We start from the raw sequence: 7513 nt of genomic DNA, 5'->3' as shown, positions 1-7513 counted from the left end.
CTTGGAGTACTGTGTGCAGTTCTGGTGTCTTCAACATAAAAAGGACATGGATTTGTTGGAAGAAGTCCACAGAAGGGCCATGAGGATGATCAGGGGACTGGAGCACCTCCCATATGAAGATAGGCTGAGAAAGTTGGGGCTGTTCAGCCTGGAGAAGAGAAGGCTGCATGGAGACCTCATAGCAGCCTTCCAGTATCTGAAGGGGGCCTATAGGGATGCTGGGGAGGGACTCTTCATTAGGGACAGTAGCAATGGGACAAGGGGTAACAGGTTAAAACTTAAACAGGGGAAGTTTAGATTGGATATAAGGAGGAAATTCTTTCCTGTTAGGGTGGTGAGGCACTGGAATGGGTGGCCCAGGGAGGCTGTGAATGCTCCATCCCTGGCGCTGTGGAAGGCCAGGTTGGACAAGGCCTTGGGTGACATGGTTTAGTGTGAGATGTCCCTGTCCATGGCAGGCGGTTGGAACTACATGATTTTAAGGTCCTTTTCAACCCTATCTATTCTATGATTCTATGATTCTGTCTCTATCTTCAGGTGGATTTCAACATGAAAGACAGTCTTCATCTATGGAAATGGTGGAAAAAGATCAATGTCTAAACATTAAGAAACACTGCAGTTGGTTAGAATTGAGGTACACATTTATAGAGTAAAACAACAACAAAAAAACCCAAACTTCTCCAAAGCTGTGTTGATTTCTAGATTGTTTTCTCTTCTAATTTAACAAGTGGGTGCCTGTTTAAAAACATGCTTCATTTCAATCCTAAGTATGGGATATACAAAACACAAGACAGAATTATGGTCTGTTTGAAACAAGAAATCAGACCAAATGACTGGAATTACACGAGACAGCTGTGAACATGCCAGTAAGATATATTTTTATTGGAAAACTTATTTTTGCAAACTAGCTGAAGACACAGATTTGGGGCAATTGAGGCCTTGGCTTTGTCCTATTCTGTGTGACCTTGAAGAAGATGAGAGCCCTTGGGAGGAAATAAATAGATTAATTCAGCTAACAGCATTTTTGCCTCTGACCTTTCTTTATGGGTGTCTCTTTCTTTATGTTCCTAATTTGTCGTGTTTTGTCTCCTTTCTTTGGCATTGTAGACGAAACCACCTTGTGGAGAATTTTTGGGCACCATCTTTGATTCTCGGACGTTGATCTCCACATCTTGAAAATCAAAGTTTGTTTAAATCTGTATTCTTTGGCATAATGTCTCTAATATTCAATCCTTTCTATTCATTCATGTAGCTAAACTCTTATTGTTTTCCAACTTAAACACCGTGACTTCTATGCTCTTGATATAATAGCAAATTTTTATTTGTCAACAGAGCAAAAGGTGCTCTCCAAGCCTTCTGGTTTAGTCATCTCTTTTCTCTTTGTATTTCTGAATCTGTTTCTCTTCCACATTGTACTAAGACACAGAGCACTAAGTATGAGTTCAATAGTGAAAATTCCATTCCTTCTTATAGTAAACCAATGATGTCAGTATTTATTTTTCATTTCTTACATTTCAAAATAAGCACCTTGTGCTTTCTGTTATGTTTCTTCTTGGGAAAAGTGCTCAGTGAACATCTCTAAAGCCATCCCATCATTTTGCTTCAAACCCCTCCTCAGACCTCACTGTTCTTGTGTTCCTTACACATGCAATGAGGCCTACCATGTGTTTCAAAATGACCTAATTGGTTTCCTGCGCTTCCCCAGCAATCTTTGGATTTGGAAGAGGCATCTGTTGTCTCTTGGTTTATATACAGATGATGAGATTTTTGAACTCTTATTTCATACTGCCTTCTACTATAACTGTTAACTGTACTACTAGTACTCCTACTAGTACTGTACTACTAGTACTAAAAAGAGTGACTCAGAAGATTCCTATCGATTTGCTCCTGGGAAAAAGTATATATATAGGGACTGCAATTCTACATCTTAAAATTAATAATATCGGCTATGTGAGACACAGAGACAGATTTCTGGATTTTATTCACAAGCTTGAGTTAGGACTATGCAAAGTCCTATTTCTGAAAAGAAGTTTGAGAAGTTCATTAACTTCATGGTGGTGGAAAGAATGCTGTAAGAGCCTATAAGAGCCCAGGAGAAAAAAAATGTACTATGGGGCCTTTACCACAGGAACAGAGTTGTGCTTGGTCCTCGAAAAAACATTCAAAGCCATAAGAAAGTCTATTTCGTCATCCTGTTCACAGTCATAAGGTTTGTCCACAAACTGCATAATTTCTGGCACAAGTTCATTCTTCTTTCCATGTCAGTTCTGGCTTCCATTGTTTTACTTTCAGAAGGAAATGATTTTGTGGAAGTATCTTTCAAAATCACTTCATTTACCATGGTAAATGCTTTCAGCTTGCCTTGAGCAGCAGCAAACCACAGCAGACATAGGCTGGATTCAAAACTCAGACAGAAAATTAAAGAAGACCAGTATCTAGCAGAGTTCTAGTTACTGCAGTTTCTTGGGTGAACTGCTTCTAGCAAGAAATCACAATCAAAAAATCACAGGTAAGCCAGCCATCTCCCAAACCTTTATTAAGTCTATACATACAGCTAAAATAGATTAAAACATATCTAATATTATTTCTACATTATTGTATAGCTCATATATAGGGAACCTCCTGAGCTTCAGTTTGTGACCACTGCCTTTGGTTCTGTCACTGGGCACCACAGAAAAGAGCCTGGCTCCATCTTCTTTGTACCCTCCCTTCAGGTTTTTATATATAAGGTTAGATCTCAGTCTTCTCTTCTGTAGGCTAAATGTTGCCAGCTCTCTCAGCTTCTCCTCAGAGAAAGTAAGTTTCCAGTCCTTTTGCCATCTTCATGACCCTTTACTGGGGTCTCTCTAGCATGTCCTTGTCTTGTACTGGACACAGGACTCCAGCTGTGGCCTCATTGCTAACGAGAAGGGAAAGATGACCTCCCTTGTTCTGTTTGCAATACTTTGCCTAATGCAGACCAGGATAACATTAGCATTCTTTTCTGCAGGGGAACACTACTGGCTCATGTTCAGCTTGGTGTCCACCAGGGCCCCCCATGACCTTTTCTGCCAAGATGTTTTCCAGATAGGTGGTCCTGAACATACATATTAATTCATGGGTTTGTTCCTCCCCCGGTGCAGAACGCCCCTTGTTGAACTGCATAAGGATCCTGTCAACCCCTTTCTCCAGCCTGTTGAGGTCCTTCTGGATGGGAGCGTGATCCACTGGCATGTCAGCCACTCCTCCCTGTTTAGTGTCATCAGCAAACTTTGTAAGGATACACTCCGTCTCATCACCTAGGTCAGTAATGAAGATGTTAAACAGGGCTGGACTCAATTCTGACCTCTGGGATACATCCCTTGTCACTGCTGTCCAACTAGACTTTGTGCCACTGGTCACCACTCTCTTGGCCTAGCCATTCAGCCCATTTTCAACCCACCTCACTATCTCCCCATGCAGCCCATACACCAAAACCTTGTCTGTAAGGATCTTATAGGAGATAGTGTCAAAGGCCTTACTGTAGTCCAGAGAGACAACATCCACTGTTCTCCCCTCATCAGTCAGGTCAGTTACTTCATCAGTGAAGTTTATCAAGCTGGTCAAACCAGGCTTCCCCTTGGCACAGCCATGATGACTACTCCTGATGACTTGTTTGTCCTCAATGTGCCCAGAAATGTATTTCTAGATTAGCTGCTCCATCACCTTCCCAGGGATGAAGGTGAGGCTGACTGGCCCATAGTTCTTTGGGTCCTCTTTCTTTCCCTTCCTGAAAATAGGGATCACATTTGCTTTCCTCCAGTCTTTGGACACTTCCCCTAATGGCTATCACTGATCAAAGTTTAAAAAGCAGTCTCACAATGACATCTACCAGCTCACTCAGCATTCATGGGTGCATCCCATCAGGGCCCATGGATTTATTCATGTTCAGTTTAAGTACTCCCTGACCTGATGATCTTCCATCAAGGGTACATCTTCCCTTGTCCAACCCTTCCCTCTGGTCTCTGGGACCTGGCATTCCTGAAGGCTGGTCATGCTAATAAAGACTGAGGTAAAGAAGGCATTCAGTACCTCAGCCTTTTCCATTTCCTGTTTAGCAAAGTCCCTTTTCTTGTTGAGCAATGGGTCCATATTTTCCCTAGTATTCTTTTTGTCTCCCATGTACTTACAGAAGCCCTTCTTGTTGTCCTTGATGTCACTGGGAAAATTAAACTGCATTTGAGCTTTAGCTTTTTCTAGCTTCATCCCTGGATGCTCAATGCTTCTGTGTTCCTCCCAGTTTAGCAGTCCCTGCTTCCACACTCTGTATGGTTTATTTCTGTGTTTGCTAGGAGTCCTTGTTCATCCATGCAGGCCTTCTGGTGTTTTTGCGTGACTTCCTATTCATTGGGATGGACTGCTATTGAGCTTGAAGGAAGTGACCTTTGAATATTAACCAGATTTCTTTTCCTCCCTCCAAGACTTCCACACAGATCTTTGAAGAGGGCAAAGTCTGTTCTCCTGAAATTCTGGGTTCTACCTGCTTCCTGCCCTCAAGATTCTGAACTCCACCATCTCATGCTCCCTGCTTCCAACGGTGCCTTTGACTTTCATATCCCAAACAGCCCTGCATATTGGTATGAAGTCCAGCAGATTACCTCTCCTTGCTGGCTCCTCTATCACTCAGAGGAGGAAGTTATCAACAATGCACTCCAGGAAACTCCTAGATTGCTTATGCCCTGCTGTGTTGTCCCTCTATCTATATTGGGGTGGTTGAAGTCTCTCATAAACATGAGGCCCTATGAATATGAGGCTGCTCCCACCTGTCTGTAGAGAGCCTCACCCACTTATCCATTGTTCTTTCTGGTCAGGTGGCCTATAGCAGACACCCATTATAATGTCACCTTTATCTGTCCAATTTTTATTGCTACTCTTAGGTGCTAATCTGGCTCCTCACCCATCCTCAGGAATAGTTTCATACGCTCCAGCTGCTTTCTTACATAACGGCAACTCCCCCTCCTTGTTTTCTTGACCTTCTTATAGGGCCTATATTTTTCTACTGCAGCACTCCAGTCATGGGAGCCATCCCACCATGTCTCTGTGATCCTGACAGGATTGTAGCCCTGCAGTTGCACACAGATCTCTGATTTATCATGTCTACTCCCCATTAGTATGCAGGCACTCCAGCATGTTGAGTTGCTGGAAAGGGTTTGGGGGATTATGTTGTGCCCAGAGTTATAATCATTTTTGACATAAAATAATTAAAGCTGAAGAGAACTAAGTAAAGAATGTCACATTAGGATGATTTAATATAATAAACTAAATCAGTGAGCTAGAATACAGTGGTTTAGATGAAAACAATAAATACTTTTAACATTAAAAATATAGACTTTATTTGTTTATCTGAAATTAGAACCTAATATTGGGAGTTCCCTTTAGAATAATAAGTGATTGCTTAAGATGCAGTCATCTTAATTTAAAATCGATTAAACCAAAGTAATTAAACAGAACTAAATCAGTACAGAGCCCAGAAGCTCTCACCTCACAAAACCAGCATGTGGCGCTGTCTCCTGTAAAAACAGCCCGGAGCTCCGCAAAGCTTGGCTTCAGAAAAGCTCGTTTTTTACATTATCAGGTTGTTCTGAAGCACAGGCAGGAAAATAATCACTGTATTTTTATCATAAGACCAACACTCTGAACTTGCAGGAATCTGTTGGTACTAATTCTACTGCTTCTAATGCTAAAAGATTATTTAATGTCATTTACTGAAGACAAAAAAAAGAGTTGGTGAGCAAAATATACGAATGCATCTATATGTCTATTTATGTGGCTATGGAACAGAATTACCTTTAAAATTCACTGGATGATACATATTATTTATTTCCAAAATTCTATATCCTACAACTCATTTATTAACCTCTTTAAAATAGGGATATTTACAAACTTGTGTATCTTGTCTATCGGATTAAGACCACAGTGAATTTTAATCACCTACTAAATTCTTGCGCTACTGACCCTGTTTCTTAATCTCCATGTAAGGGAACAGGATCTGTGTGAATACAGTTTTACTGGAACTGAACAGGCAGTCTTTTGTGTGCAAACCAAGTCAGTTCTCACTAAAAAGGAATTCACAGGCTGTGCTGATGGTCTCTGTAACCACTACATTTCAAACAAAAGCAAACTGAGTAAACTGTGTATTCAGAAACATTTTAATTATTAAGGGCTCTGTGCCCTTTGCTACCAGACTTTATAAAACAAAAGAAACATGATTTGTAACCTTTTACTTACAGCTGGGGTTTATAATAGACAACATAAATTGCATTAGTACTAACACGGAGGGGATGTATCCACAGAACCACCTGCCCTCTCTAGATTTGAATCTGATTTACAGATAGCTACACATTTTTTCAAGCAGTTCTTACTATCTGCTAAAATATGGCAAAAGTTGAAAGCATTTGGTGCACCTGTAAACACTATGAATCAGTAAAGCAATTTTCCAGACTCAGGGCAGAAGTCGTGAAATTTTTAGTCAAGGCTTAAGAAAACCTATTTGAAAGCTAGTCAGCTAGAAACTGGAAATCCCTGAACTTAATATTGAGGACTGAATGGGCTCATCATTATTTGTCACAATATTGCTAGGACTATGCATTTATTTCTGTGTTGCTCTATATTATGGTTTCTTTTTTTCATTTTTTTTTTTTTTTTAAATATAGGGAAGCTGGATTAGGTGAAGCAACTGGTTCTCTAGCAGTAAGAAATCAGTGAGAATTGGAAACAGCATTTCTAAGCCACTTATGCCCTATGCTCACTGCAAGAAGCAGGTAGTCACTCCAGCTCAAAAGATGAGGAAGACTTCTGGAGGCATAGCTGAGACAGTCTTCCTTGCCTAGCCTGGGCACTTTCAAAACAGCTGGAAGAACATGGTTACACAGTGCAAGCAGCAGGGAACTTGTGTGCCAGGACATGGCAGGTGATCTCGTCTTCTAGCAACTGTGCTCCCTCAAGCATCCAAGGGGCAAACTGTCATCTCAATTTGTTCACACTTGTAGGAGGGATTCTAGCCTATTGGCTCCTTTCAAATGAAGATTTCTGGACAGCTGAAGAAACACTGTAAGCTTCAGAGGAATATCTAAACTATAAATTGTCTCGCTTTCTATTATATTTATACATTACCAATGCTGCTTCCCTTAAATCTGTGCCTTTTGTGGTAAGATAGTAAAATTATAGCTAGAATCTAAAGCTAGAATTTAATTACTGTTTCAGTAGTTTGGATGTAGCAAACCTTTTCATATTTTGATTTTCTTATATATATTGGTGTCTTGAAGGTGCATGAATATAGACTAATTACATTGGGGAATATGCTTTATTTCAGATTTGTGTACATAAGGATATCTATAAAGAGAGACCCATTATATTCATGTAAAATTAGTACAAGCCAGAGCAGTTGAAGGCCTTTGACGAGATTTTAAGTCACTTTCCTAATGAGTGCTTAATTTATCCTAAAATTTGTCCCAGTAAAGGAGGCTCCTGCAGACCGTTTAATATAGGGTTTGAT

The 7513-nt window shown here is 40.5% G+C and overlaps 1 long non-coding RNA gene across 1 annotated transcript; it reads right to left on the bottom strand.

The window, feature by feature from the left end:
• Positions 1–866: 866 nt before the first annotated feature.
• LOC130604788 (uncharacterized) lies at positions 867–5703 on the bottom strand. The gene is made up of 2 exons (XR_008973524.1): positions 5505–5703; positions 867–1415 (listed from the first exon to the last, which is right to left on the bottom strand). It is a non-coding gene; the product is annotated as an uncharacterized LOC130604788 (long non-coding RNA).
• Positions 5704–7513: the final 1810 nt, after the last annotated feature.

Source organism: Pezoporus wallicus, unplaced genomic scaffold (assembly GCF_028554395.1).
Source record: "Pezoporus wallicus isolate ANWC-B61680 ecotype Strahan unplaced genomic scaffold, APGP_CSIRO_Pwel_v1 contig_5767, whole genome shotgun sequence".
NCBI classification, from domain to species: domain Eukaryota; kingdom Metazoa; phylum Chordata; class Aves; order Psittaciformes; family Psittacidae; genus Pezoporus; species Pezoporus wallicus.
The sequence above is the reverse complement of the archived record's forward strand: the minus strand, read 5'-3'. Positions and strand labels throughout refer to the sequence as shown.